Source organism: Rhinatrema bivittatum, chromosome 3 (assembly GCF_901001135.1).
Source record: "Rhinatrema bivittatum chromosome 3, aRhiBiv1.1, whole genome shotgun sequence".
NCBI classification, from domain to species: domain Eukaryota; kingdom Metazoa; phylum Chordata; class Amphibia; order Gymnophiona; family Rhinatrematidae; genus Rhinatrema; species Rhinatrema bivittatum.
In genome coordinates, this window is record NC_042617.1 from 533,911,957 (window position 1) to 533,927,412 (window position 15,456).

The following is a 15,456-nucleotide window of genomic DNA, read 5'->3' on the forward strand; positions in this document are numbered from 1 at the left end:
TGAATATCAGGTAATTGTATTTTTAACTTGAGGGGATATGTGAAAAGAGGTTTGAGATTGATTTTATTAGAAATTGTGTTGTTTGTATGCAGAGAACACAATCGGTTGGAATGAGAAGGGATTTGAAACCTGCTTTGAGTAGACGGAGGCGTGTCTATATGGTGTAATCGCCATTTTGTGATGAAGCCAGGTAGGCTCTAAGTTACATGTGTTCACTATTAAACAAAAGTGGAAATAAATGTTTTTGGGTTTGATAAAGATGATGTTGGTTTTACAGATATGGGATATGGGATTAGTAAGTGAAAGCTTAGAAATGAGAAGAACAGCATGAGGCACATATTTCAAGTTGAGAGAATACCAGCACCGCCTTGTCCCCCTCCAAATTTTCATAAAAAACTTATCATACAACCAATCACTTATAAAACGCAACAAACAAGCTAGGTTATATGATTCCAAGTCGGGGACTCCCAATCCCCCTTCTGTCCAGTCTCTCTTTAAACATTTAAGGGGAACCCACATCATTTTCCCTTGCCAAAAAAAAAAAAAGAAATCAGCAAGGTATCCAGAGTATCAGATCTTTTCGTAATAAGAGAACTGGAAAATTTTTAGGGATGTGAATCGTTTTTTGACGATTTAAAATATCGTCCGATATATTTTAAATCGTCAAAAATCGTTAGAAGCGCGATACAATAGGAATTCCCCCGATTTATCGTCAAAAATCGTAAATCGGGGGAAGGGGGAGGGCGGAAAAACCGGCACACTAAAACAACCCTAAAACCCACCCCGACCCTTTAAAATAAATCCCCCACCCTCCCGAACCCCCCCAAAATGCCTTAAATTACCTGGGGTCCAGAGCGGGGGTCCCGGTGTGATCTTTTACTCTCGGGCCTGCGGTGCGTTGTAGAAATGGCGCCGGCGCTACCATTGCCCTGTCATATGACAGGTCAAAGGTAGCGCCGGCGCCATTTTGTTTTTTGTCCCCCGACGTCAGGAGCGTAGGAGATCGCTCCCGGACCCCCGCTGGACCCCCAGGGACTTTTGGCCAGCTTGGGGGGGCCTCCTGACCCCCCACAAGAATTGCCAAAAGTCCAGCGGGGGTCCGGGAGCGACCTCCTGCAGTCGAATCGTGTTGCCGTACGGCCGGCAACCATTTTGCACAAAATGGCGCCGGCCGTACAGCAACACGATTCTACTGCAGGAGGTCGTTCCGGACACCCGCTGGACTTTTGGCAAGTCTTGTGGGGGGTCAGGAGGCCCCCCCAAGCTGGCCAAAAGTCCCTGGGGTCCAGCGGGGGTCCGGGAACGACCTCCTGCAGTCGAATCGTGTTGCCATACGGCCGGCGCCATTTTGTGCAAAATGGCGCCGGCCGTATGGCAAAACGATTCGAGTGCAGGAGGTCGCTCCCGGACCCCCGCTGGACTTTTGGCAAGTCTTGTGGGGGTCAGGAGGCCCCCCCAAGCTGGCCAAAAGTCCCTGGGGGTCCAGCGGGGGTCTGGGAGCGATCTCCTACGCTCCTGACTTCGGGGGACAAAAAACAAAATGGCGCCGGCGCTACCTTTGCCCTGTCATATGACAGGTCAAAGGTAGCGCCGGCGCCATTTCTACAACGCACCGCAGGCCCGAGAGTAAAAGATCACACCGGGACCCCCGCTCTGGACCCCAGGTAATTTAAGGCATTTTGGGGGGGTTCGGGAGGGTGGGGGATTTATTTTAAAGGGTCGGGGTGGGTTTTAGGGATGTTTTAGTGTGCCGGTTTTCCTGCCCTCCCCCGATTTATGATTTACACGATATTTACAAAAACAAAACCGCAAACGATCCGATTCCCTCCCCCCCCCCCCCCCCCCCAGCCGAAATCGATCGTTAAGACGATCGATCACACGATTCACATCTCTAAACATTTTACAAGACATAAAGCCATTTTGGAGAAAATCACCATTTTAAAAAGATGCATTCTACCCCCCCAAAGATAATGGCAAATTTGCCCAAGACTGCAACTTCCTTTTTGTATGATCCAGTAATAAAGAGATATTTAGTCTATATAAAGCATCCAAATCTGGGGATATTAGCACACCTAAATATCTAACAGGACCTGCTGCCCACTTTATTTGGAACTGACCAGACCATACCTTAGAACAGAGCTCGAAGAGGCAAAAGCCTCCAACTTATCCATGTCAAACTTTAGACTAGAGAATTCTCCAAAATTTCTAAAAGAATATATTAGGGCCTGCAAAGATTTATTTATTTTTATATTTATTTTTAATTTTTCTATACCGAAATTCTTGTATGAAATACAAATCAATCCGGTTTACAAAGAACGGCAACTCGCCCGGGGCTTGTCTGGCCGGAGCTTTTTTACATTAAACAGTTAAACAAGGCTTATTTACATTAAGTCGATAAACAGGCTTATAAATATTGAACAGTTAAACAGTAAACAGTTAAACAAGACAATAAACCTAAGTAGATCTGATAAACAAGCGCATGAAACAGTAGGTCATGAGACACCAACTATAGAAATCATGGATACAACAGTGAGTCTAGAAGAGACTATAAAGATGATAGAGTTAAAATTTAGGCTGAGGATTGTCTGGGTTTGAAGAGTTCGTCAGAGGTTTGGCTTGGGGCAAAAGGGCAGGGTAGGTGGGGAGAGGGGGTAGTGGGTGGGAGTGGGAAAGCCTGGTTACATCATGAGTCTGGGAACGCTTGTCTAAAGAGCCAAGTTTTTAGATGACTCTGGTTCAGTCAGAAACACCAGGATATCATCAGCAAATGCCGCATATTTAAAATCACAAGTGCCCATCTTCATGCCCACTATGTCCTTTGTCAGTTAAACACAGGAGCGGTTCCAAAGAGAGTAAAAATAAAGCCGATGATAAGGGGCATCCTTGATGGGTACCTCTTTCTATGCGAAATATGTGGGAATGAACCCCGTTTGTAATGACATTCATTTGAGGCATGCTGTATAACAGTTTCACTACTTGATGAACACATCCTGACAGACCCATATGAGACAAAAGGCAAAATAAATACGGCCACTTCACCCTATCAAAGACCTTTTCAGCATCAAAACTGACCACCAAGAAGGGGCATGTCGTTGTTTCCCCAGTGTCATTCCCAACAGCAATAACCATATATTTGTCAGTGCTTAGCGCCTTCAGACAAAGCCAACCTGTCCCGGGCAATGACTTTAGGTAGATAAAAGCTAATCTATCTGCCATGATTTTGGTCAAAAGTTTTTTGATCATAATTAGTAAAGATATAGGGCGATAGGATGCTGTTGGTGTCAAATCTCTCCCTGGTTTGGACATTATCATAATTTGAGCCAAATTAACATCCTTCAGGTATTCCTCCCACTCAAGTAAAGCCTGATACACACCACCCTCAATGATTCTGCCAATAGAATTTTATAGAATTTGGTGTTATAAACATCTGGCCCAGTGCTTTCCAAGCCTTTTGCTTTGCGAATACCTTCGTGAATTTTCACTAAGCTAAATAGTCTATTCATCCAATCTAATTGACCATCTGAAAATTTAGGAATATTTACATGTTATAGGAATTGGGTACAATTTCTCATAATTACACTCCCCCCCCCCCCACCTCCCCCCCGAAGCATATAAATCTTTGTAATACAATTCTAAAGTCTTTACTGTCTCTATATTAGAGTTCACCCTAACTCCCGCCTTGTTAAAGTAGAAGTATGCTTAGGATCAGAACTCACTTTAATAATATTAGCCAACAGCTTACCTGTTTTGTTATTCTGTTGATAAAGTTTACATTTATAATATGCGATAGACTGCTTGGCTCGCTGATGTATCAAAGAGTTAATGCTATAAGATTAGTTAAGTAAGCCCTCTCTGTTCTCTTTGGTATTAGAAGCTACCAACCTCTTTTTATTTATGTTTAATTGTTTCTCCAATTGCATAAGCTGTCTATCAATATCTTAACTTCTTTTCATTACAAATGTGTTAATTTGGAATTAGGATGATAACTGGACAGCTCAGCTGGGTTTAAAGATGGGTTCTTCAAGAAAGGGTGAATCACAGCCAATTTTAAGGTAAAAGGGACATAATCTTCAATAAAGGAAGCATTAACCAGGTTAGCTAAAACACCACTTAATCTTGGTGCACGGAATCAACAGGAATCAAAGATACTATAAGATAGGGATGTGCAGAGGGACCCGCATATGTTACATTCGGTATTCGTATTCGTCGGGGGGCAGATACGTTGCATTCGGCAAGGGGGGCCCCGATCTGTTCATAGCATTCCATTCTTATTCATTTCCCGGCGAAAATTTAATTAACTACAAAATGCCACCCCCTCCCCACTCTCCTGACCCCCCCCCCCCAAGACTTGCCAAAACTCCCTGGTGGTCCAGCGGGGGTCCGGGAGCCATCTACTGCACTCACGCCGTCGGCTGCCGGTATTCAAAATGGCACCGATAGACTTTGCCCTTACTATGTCACAGGAGCTACCGGTGCCATTGGTCGGCCCCTGTCACATGGTAGGAGCAATGGACGGCCGGCGCCATCTTGTGCTCCTACCATGTGACAGGGGCCGACCAATGGCACCAGTACCCCTGTGACATGGTAAGGGCAAAGGCTATCGGCACCATTTTGATTACTGGCAGCTGATGGCCCGAGTGCAGAAGATCGCTCCCAGACCCCCGCTGGACCACCAGGGACTTTTGGCAAACTTGCCAAAAGTCCCTGGTGGTCCAGCAGGGGTCCGGGAGCACAAGATGGCACCAGCCGTCCATTGCTCATGGTACGCTGAAAGAAAGTCAGCACATTTCCTCTTTCGCTAATGACATTCAGCTTTCTGAACATTATTCTTTTTTACTCTCAAATTGGCAGTTAACCAGGGAGCATAGTGCCTCTGTTTAATACAATATGTTTTGACCAGTGCCAAGGAATCTAACACAGTGTGCAATGAGTTCTTCCAACTGCTAGTAAGGAGTTCACATTAGAATCAACTGGATCTAAAAAGCAAAGAGTCCATTGGTCATGGAGGAGGTCAGGATCAATTAGTGGATGCTATGAAACCAAAATAGGAGTGGCCTTTTTATGAAAAGGCAAATACAGCTGTTTGATCAGGCAATTAATTAAATAATGGTCCAACCATGGCACAGTGGTGCACTCATATATAAATGTTTCCTTGGGTTACCAGTGGTTTTGTATAAAAATAAGATCTAAGGTTTGACCATGCTTATGAGTTAGCCTCTGAACAAGTTGAGGCCAGCCTAAGGCTTGCATCAAAACCAGGAAGACCTTACAGATAGTACAATGAGGTAGGGCATCGACATGGAGATTAAAATCACTTAAAATGATCGCATTTTTAAAGTCAACCTTGTTGTCCAATAAAGCCATCAGTAAACATGGATAAGTTAGCAGCCAATGTACTCGGAGGACAATAGACTAAGGAAGGCTCCAATTCAGTGCAGACACAAGGAAGAGTGTTTCAGTTGAGATAATATTTTCAATCGGGACTAAAACCAACTGAAAGGAAATTTTTGCAACAATCAGAAGGCATAGTTAATCTTTATCTATAAGAGGTACTTGCTCCTTTCCTGGGTACAGAACTTTAAAAATGGTACTGTCCACCCGGAGAATGGTGCTGCAGTGACGTCACTTCAGGCACCATCCTCCAGTGAGGCCAGTGCTATTTTTAAAGTTCCAGACCCAGGGAAGGAGCAAATGAGCATTGCTCCTGCCCTTTAAGCTTTTTCAAGGCCCTGGGAAGGGGGTAAGTGGAGGATGGGATCAGAGTTCCCTGGCCCAGGCAAATTTGAATGGGAAAGTGAGAGGCCACAGTTGGCCTCAGGCCAGCTTTGAATTATGCCAGGATTGGGTGTCAGAGCAGCCTCAAAAGGCTCCATCTGGGCCCAGATTAAATTATGGAAAGGTGGGAAGGTGGCTGAGGATCATGGTAGGCCCAGTTTGTTTTTAAATGGTTCTGGGTTTTTTTGTGTTTTGGAGGGGTGGGTTTTAAAAAAAATGTTTTTGGTTTGGCTTCTATATATCCCTACATAGAAATTACATGGTAGCAGAATACCTCACCTCAGTCACACATGCAGAACACAGTCAGAAACTTACCAAATACAGACTAAAGAGACCATAAATATAAGTAGAACTGTACTGGAAACTGCAACAAGCCAAATCTGCATGTAGTGCAATAATGGGAAAAAACAGAAATATCACCTTGTTAAACATCAAATACAAAAACATCAAATACAAAAATATCAAACATCAAATACAGTCAAGAAATATAAAACATGAACCATACCAATAAAAAAAATAGATATTTCAAATCAGCTGAAACATAGAATAACATTCAATAATTAATAATGCATATTTTGTAAACCGTTATGATGGTTTTATGATGATGAACCCGAATGACGGTATATAAAACTCGATAAATAAATAAATAAAATAAATAATGCATATAACAATGTTTAAAAATCTACCAATTTCAAAACAATACCAAATAATTAAAACAAATGAGGAATTTAAAAAATCTACTGTGCTCCATATCTGTAACTTTAGATTTTCAGTCATGGATAAGAGTGGGGCACCAAACTTTATTCTCTGTCTCACATACACACACGCTCTGATATAAACATGTTCATTTTCTCACACATTCACAAGCACTCTGTCTTCTACTCTTACTCTCACATATACAAACAGGCTCTCTCACACATTCACAGGCTCACAAACTCACAGACTATCACACTGATACAAGCAGGCTGTTTAACACACTCACAGCCACTTTCACTCACACACACACAGACACTCTCTTTCATACACACACACAGACACTCTCTTTCATACACACACTCACAAAAACATGCTCTCTGATACACTTACAGGCACTCTCGCAAACTTAAAGGCTCTCCCACTCACTGGCACTCTGTCTCTCACACATACACACAAACAGGCTGCTTGCCATACTCACAGGCATTCTCTTTCACACACTCACATAAATAGGCACTCTTTCTTACTCAAACACACAAATAGGCTCTCTTGACATTCTCACAGGCACTCTCACAATCTCCAGGCTCTCCCATTCCCAGGCACTCTCTCTCACATACATACACACATACTGGGGAAATACCAATAGCGCCACAGGGCCTCTTCAGCAAACAGCTGCAGGAGAAATTCTGGCAGTACAGAAGGCCTCATTTGTTGCTAGTTGCAGGGGAAACACCAGTGGCCTCACAGGGCCTTTTCCTTCACTGGCTCCAGGGGTAGTGCGGGCATTCTAGAAGGGTCTCTTCTTTTGCTCTGCCAACGGCCAAAGACATGGAGACTCGGGGCACTGAATACCATGTGCCTGGTACTAACTATGCCCCTGTAAACAGTTATATTCAAACATAGACAGTTAGGGTTTTGGTTATTATCTGGCTTCATGTAGCCAGATAATTTTATGTGGATCTATTCAGAGGGATGTTTATCCTACTGAATATCTGAGAGAAGTTATCTGGATAACTTTAGCCAGATAATTTGTCTGCTCGCTGGTTACTGAACACAGACCTCTAAATGTTGGAAAAAAACCCCAAAACAAACAAAAAAATGGGCCTCTTGGTGGCCCTCTAACCCTACCAATGCCAGTGCAAAACCAGACCGGGCTCCGGGCCTACCTAGCTGGGCCTCTCCAGGGCCCTTCAACTCTCACCCCTGCCCTTTAAAAAAGGCAGGGGACTGGGAACCTTTTGGCCCCACTTACCCCATGAATAAGCCTCCTCAAGTTGGAAAGGTAGAGTGAAGCCCATTTGCTCCTACCCAGGGACAGATTTAGGATTTTGCTCCTTCTAGGCACTTGGTGTTTTCACTCCCCCGGTTTCTGTAAGGATCTGTTACAGGGTAGCAGAGGGCTGTTCTCTGCTGAATGAGCTTCAGCAGAGCTGGAAAGCGGCAAATTGTAGCCAGTCTGCTGCCCCAGACACAAACATAATAGGTGCCTATTGACAAATTCAGGGCTGCTCCTTCCCTGTCTGTGAGGGATTTGGAAATGGCGCCAGTCATTTTACTGTACATGGTAGAAATTTCAACGAGTGTGTAGGCTCCTCTTTTCACCATTCTCATACATACTGCTTGAAGCTGTTAGTAGTGATACTGGGATTTTTCCACAGACGAAGACACAATTTCTGGAAAAATAGCACATCATTACATACACAGAGTTTACACATGTTCCCATTCTAATATGAGGCTCACTGAAGCAGACATTCAAACCTGGCTTTTTGCTCCATTTCCTAGTCAGTACACACAGTACAGTGCAGTCCACTTCTGTAGTTTAAACCATTTATTAATGAAGAGCCATCGTTCTGCATCAGTCGTGTGACAGGCATAGAGAAGTTCAAAGTTCCAGTAATGGCATGCGTCAATAAATTCCAGCTTTTTTTTTTGGTTGCTCTGAAAATATTTCAGTTGCTTAAGAAGGAGAACCTCTGAACAGAGCAATGCTGATAACCCCTCTATAATTCACTGACTACCTAATTAGCCACTTGACCTGCTAGTGATCAGCAAAGTGGGAAAGTGTGAGCCATCCAAGCTAGACTCAGGGTCCAGGCCACTTGACCTGCTAGTGATCAGCAAAGTGGGAAAGTGTGAGCCATCCAAGCTAGACTCAGGGTCCATGTTCTGGAGGAAGCTGTGGCCCCTGGACACGGACTGACAGAAGATGGCAGGCCAGAAGTGAGTAAGGAACATGGGAAATAGGAAATTAATAGAAAATTGAAAAGACAGAGGAGATGTGTTGCCCCCAGGTTTAAGGGTTAAACTTGTCTCCAGGATTAAAATGCTCCCTAATTAATTAACAGCATATGCAACCTTTTGAGAAAAAGTAAAGGCAGCTCAAAATGGAGGTTTAATCTGCAGTTAAGCTAAAGCTTTTGGAGAGGAAGGCAGTTTAGTGCACATTGTGATACCATTTCAGATTCTGTGATAAGTGCCAAACCTGATGTATTTCCTGCATTCAACCACTGGGAGACCAGGTTTTCAATGAAGAGAGAGAGAGAGAGAGAGAGAGAGAGAGAGAGAGAGGAGAGAGAGAGAGAGAGAGAGAGAGAGAGAGAGAGAGAGAGAGACTTGCCATGATAGCATGGCCCATAGGCAGGTATTTGTATCCCTAGGGTAGGCCCACCTAGTAACTCGAGGTGGGGATTAGGTAAGTGTGTAGGGGGTTAGGGGCTACTTTGACATGCTACGTGACACCTACGAACAGAACCGTGGTCTCTTGTGAAGATTAGCTGGCCTTCGGCGTGAGGAAACTCACTCCAAGATGAGATTTGGGCAATGTTCTCTCAACCTAGCTTGATGTTACCCAGGTAGAGAATCCATCAAGCTAGGTTGAGAGAACCTTGCCCAAATCTCATCTTGGAGTGAGTTTCCTCACTCTGAAGGCCAGCTAATCTTCACAAGAGACCACTGTTCTGTTCGTAGGTGTCACGTAGCATGTCAAAGTAGCCCCTAACCCCCTACACACTTACCTAATCCCCACCTCGAGTTACTAGGTGGGCCTACCCTAGGGATACAAATACCTGCCTATGGGCCATGCTATCATGGCAAGTCTCTCTCTCTCTCTCTCTCTCTCTCTCTCTCTCTCTCTCTCTCTCTCTCTCTCTCTAGCCTTCAAATTGTCTGAAATATGCCTTACATGGCAATGAAACCTCACCACATGGTCATTTTTGGAATTTGCATCGCACCATACGATACGGTGCGATCGCATGCGAAAACGCCTTACCGCATTTTGATAAATGACCCCCTCAGTTATTAGTCTAGAAGTAAGCATGGATATATATAAATCTGGACTCAATGAGGATTAGGTTTTAATTTGTATGTTCTGTTTTTGTACACCAGTGTTTCGTAGTCCAGTCTTCAGGATATACCCAGCCGGTCAGGTTTTCAGGATATTCTCAATGAATATGTACGAGATAGATTGGCAGCATTGGATGTATCCCAAGGACTGGACTGAGAACCCCTGCTCTACACTGTATGTAGTATGAACACTGTTAAGTCTGGCAAATGTTTTGATGCCTTAGAAAGATCCTGGAGATCCAAAGAGTGACAAAAACAGGAGTGGCCAACAGTCCCCAAGAGCCACAAACAGACCAGGTTTTCAAGATATCCACAATGAATATGCATAAGATAAATTTGCATGCACTGCCTCCATTATATGCAAATCTATCTCAATCATATTCATTGTGGATGTCCTGAAAATCTGGCCTGTTTGTGGACTAGAATTGGCTAGCCCTGGCCTAAAGGTATAACTCTAATACCCCATCCAAATGACTAAATGAAACAGAGAAATATAAAGGTGCAGAAAATTATTGTTTCAAATAAAATTGGTACACTCTGTTGAAGGAAATTTCCTTTCTCATAGAACTTGCAGATTAAGTGGGTAGAGGAATGAAAATTTGAAAAGCAGAATGCACCGGGATGAGAGAATTACATTGGGATTGTAGCTGATCAAAGATGAAGAGTCAGCTGTTATAACAGCTCCATCAAGGCCTGAAAGGCAGACCAGAGGAATAAAGAGGAGCGCTTCCTGAGCAAGTTAATCTTTGGAGCAGGGAGAAGAACAGACCTGTCATAACATCAGGGGGAGCAAATTTAAGAGATAAGGAGATATAATACATCACTGAAACAGTCTTGTAATAGGTAACAGTACTCTAGAGTCATCTATAATAGGTAACAACAACCCAGAGCAGTTTTGTGACAGATAAGAGCAATCTTTTAATATGTAAGAGCACCTTGGAACTGTCTTGCATTAGATAAGAGTAGCTAAGTGCAAGCTCATAATGTAAAAGTACCACAAAGCACTGTTGTAATAGATAAGAACATATCTGAACTAGCCTTGTAATAATAAGAATTTTCCAGGATGGTCTGTAAAAACACCTCACAACAGTCTTGTAATATATATATGAATGCCTAGAGCAGTCTTATAAATGAATGTTTCAAGAGCAGCCTTGCAATAGATATGAGTACCCACACCAGTCTTGCAGTAGCTGGCAAACCTTCTGGAATAGTTTTTCAATAAGTCAGAGCATCCTGGGACAATCTGCCTTACGAGTGCCTCTGGAGCCTTATAACATTAAGTTACAAGTTGGCTTCAAGAACAGATTGGAGGAAACCTACAACAGCCAGTACAAGACGAAAACCATTTAGGAGGACAGAGTACAGAAGTTTTGTGGCTAGTCAGTTGAGTTCATGGCACACACAAAAAGGAATTAACTGCTTCCCTTGTTCATGGCAATAAAATGCCCACTAGAGGGGGCTGTACAGTAAAGATCATCCCTTTTTGAAGCCAGGGTAGAGAACATTAAAGAGAGGATATAGTCCCTTTAAAAGCATGACAGAAGATAACAGTCTGGGAGGTACTGTAAAACAGCTTTATAAAACACTTTATTTCCTGTTCCCAAGCACCTTTCCTGTTTCACGGCTGATTAATCCTGAATGGTGAGGCATTATTCTCCCCTGACAAGCCCCACACCATCCTGTCACTGCTAACTGAGCTGTAATAGAGAACATTACATACATTTACCAGATAATAATCGCCGTGTGGTAATTTAAAGTGCTGCTTTGTATAATTTCATACAATTTGCCTCTCATGTCAGGAGAGTCAGCATTGCTTGCATATTAATCCGCCCCACCTCACAAACCAGCAAAGTTAAAATTGTGCAGTGAATTAGTAACAATGCAACCCATTTCCATAAACACAATTTCAAGTGTAGGTCATTTGCCAGGGAGACCAAAAAACAGAGAACACACAACACTAGTTTTCTTTGCTACTCCTCTTCAGTATTCTCAGGTTTTTGGTATCTTCTCTCCAAAATTTGAAAAAGGTGGACGTGCTTCCTCCTTCATGCCCTAGATGCATAGTACACAGATTTGCAAAAGATAGACACATATATAAAAAACGGCTCATAGCACGTCTGTAGGTCTTCACAAGGTCACTGCCATAACAGTCAATTAAAACTGGACAAAATATCTTCTCTACGCTTTACTACCGGACAACTACTTGAAGTCCCAAGTCGAAGACAAGATCATCTAACAGAAGGGAAGGGAAATTCTTGGTGGTTGACTCTGTTACAAAAAGGACCTCGCATATTGAAAAAAACTGGGAAAAAAAATCACTATGATTTTGAAGCTTTGGGGATTTGCTTTTTAACTGTCACTTTTCCTAGTAATTGTGCTGTCAAATAATGTCTGCTAGATTTCATGTCTGATTGACTTGCAGAAGCATCTTGAATTTGTTTTGCATGTCAAGAAAATTAATTTGCATCTAACAATTTTTCTGACACAGTATTATGAGGACCAGTCCTTATACAACATCAGTCCTCAAAAAGGTTAGTTTTTCTCAGAATTTGTCTGTATGTATTGGAGTTAATTTTCAAAAGGTTTTCCATGCATAAAAGTCTATTGAAAATTGCTACTGTGGCAGGCCTAATTCCTTTGAAAATTACCTTCATTATGATTATAAACACCATGATCACACATCTGTCCCAAACTGGTGTATTTATTATGGCAGCTGTATCACTGTTCTGAAATGTCAATCACTGATCTTACCAGTGTGAAAAGAGGCGAGGAAAGATGGGATATTAGGAAAAGGGGGAAGAACTGATGGAATAAGAGAGGAGATTGAGGGGTGAGGAAAGGAATGGAGAAAATGCGGAAGGGGATAGAGGGAAGGGGAAAAGGGATAATACAATGTACAATGGGACCTCAGGTAAGTTGCATCTGAGTTGAATCCAATTTCTAGTAGTAAAAAAAAAGTTTTATATGTGGCAAAGCAAATGTATGTTAGCTATTTGTTTTTTTTTTTTTCATTGTATGCCATGTCTAATGTACTGTATTTGAGAGACATGCACTAGTATCACAGTACATTTGAGAGATGTGCTATAGTAAATACATGCATACTAACATAGTAATGATGGAAAATGAAGACCAAATGGTCCATCCAGTCTGCCCAGCAACTTGCTCATGGTAGTAATTGCTGCTCTGTGCTGGTTACCCCCATGCGTTCTGTTAAGGATAATAATTGCCACTCCCTGCAGCTTAACTCAATGGACTCTTCTTCATTTCCAACCTCTAACCTCTAGAGATCCATAGTGTTTCCCATGCCCTTTTGAATTAATTTATTGTTTTAATCCTTACCACCATTCATGGAGGGCATTCCAGACATCCACCACCCTCTCTTTGAAGAAATATTTCTTTATGTTAGTTCTGAGGTGTCTCCCTGGAGTTTCACTTCGTGACCTCTAGTTCTACTGTTTTCTTTCCGACGGAAAAGGTTCAAAGATTGGGATCATTAAAAGCTTTCAGGTATCTGAAGGCCTGTATCATATCTCCCCTGCACCTCCTCTCTTCCGGAGTAAATATTTAGATCCTTCAACCTCTCCTCATAAATCTTCTGATACAAACCACACTATTTTGGTCACCTTTCAGTTCTTCCAATACGTCGGGTGGTGGGGAGAGAACAAGTGTCTGTCAAGAGTTGGCCAGGAGTGGGGATCATAGGTCTTCTTGTGGCTACAGGCTGAATGGTGTTTGAAGGAGCCTGGTTTTTAATTGGTGTCTGAAAGTTATTAGGTCTGAGGTTTGTCTGATGTTTGTTGGGAGAGAGTTCCATACAGTGGGAGCTGATCCTCGAAAGTTTCACTTTCTTGTGCATGTGGGACATATTTTCTTGAAGGCTGGCACGATTACCTGGGTTTGTGATACTAAGCATAGTGGGTGGTTTGGCATGATTGGGATGTGGTAGCTGTTGAGCTATAGTGGTACACTTCTGATGATAGCCTTATAGTAAATACAAAAAATCAACATCCTCTTGATACTTTGCTGAAATGGACAGGATTCTATATATAAGAACCAAAGAGCTAAGAGAAACAGATAAGTATGAGAAAAAAATGTGAAGCTTGCTGGGCAGACTGGATGGGCCGTTTGGTCTTCTTCTGCCGTCATTTCTATGTTTCTATAACTAATTCAAAAATTCAAACATTTTGATATCTAACTATCTAAAAAAAATTCTAATATTTAACTATCTCAAAAAAAAACTTTTTGTGGAAAGGGTTGGTGGTTTCATATTAAGTTAACACTGTTACTACCAGGTAATCAGGACCATTGTACGTCTGTAATCATTAACCGCCAACCTCCTTCCAAAACTGTACTGTTTTCTTAGAAAAAAACATTTTTAAGCACCAAAAATGGGAATAATTCCATCTGTGTAATATCCTTAAATGTCCAAAATATTCAAGTGGTACAATCAAAGCAATTGTGTTCTTAGATCCACTGCATCAAAATATAATTATGCACAATCTTACCCGGTGGTAACAGTGTTAACCTAACATGAAACCGCCAACCATTTCCACAAAAAAAAATTTTCTGAGACAGTTAGATATTAGAATTTTTTTGCGATAGTTAGATATTACAATTTTTTAATTAGTTCATATATAGGATCCTGACCATTTCAGCAAAGTATGAAGGGGGTGTTGATTTTTTGTATTTACTGTTTGAAGTTACACCTTCCAGTGGATAACCTTGTAGGCCAGAATTAGAATTCTGAATTTGACACGCTAGAGGTCTGAAAGCCAGTGGTTGGCTTCAGGGTTTACACAACACTGTGTTAAAGTTTGTTCCCTAAAGAGTGATTTTCATGACATTATAACCTGTGCAAGAACACGTTTCTTGTGAGGACTGCAGTTTCACTATTATACTTAAAAGTAAACCACAGTTTGACAACTGTATTTAAGGAATGAGATAGTGACAAATATATTCAAAGAAAAACAGATCATCCTCTTTCATTTTCCTCTTCATGGCCTCTGGGGATGGTGGCTATGAGCAGAACAGACTTGCATCATTGTATTTTGTTTCAGTTTAAGCTTCTACATCTTGAGGACAATTAAGTTGTCAAAAAGAGGCTGTGCTTATACATTTTCAATCAGGAAGATCATATCATAGCAATGAAATGGAATCAAACCCCATAAGAAGGAACGGGTTTAAAGAATGACCAATCACTTAGTGCCCGATGGAATTTTTTGTAGAAAAACTGATTTCCCAGTGGTCTGCAAGTACTAGCCCTCTGTGGATCAGCACAGGTTCAATAAGATTATGGTCAACTATAATCAGAAGGTAGATCTAAAATTATTACAGTACATTGCAATACCAAAATTATTCTAGAAAGACAACGCCAGCACTTTTTGTTCAGTCCTTTCTCACTTGCTGCCGTTTCTGTTTTGTTGGAATATTGCTGAACAAAATTTAGGACAGAGCTGGGCACTTCCTATGCCTATTTATATGCCAATACCCAGAATACCACAACTTAACAGCTGTGCTCTGGAAATGAATTCTGATTTCTTGGAAAAACGGAAAGTTCTACATGTGCAGACAGTTGTGCAATCAAGTAGGAAATATTTTCCTACTCTAAAATTAGTCATTTATTACTTACATTTTGTCAGATAGCTT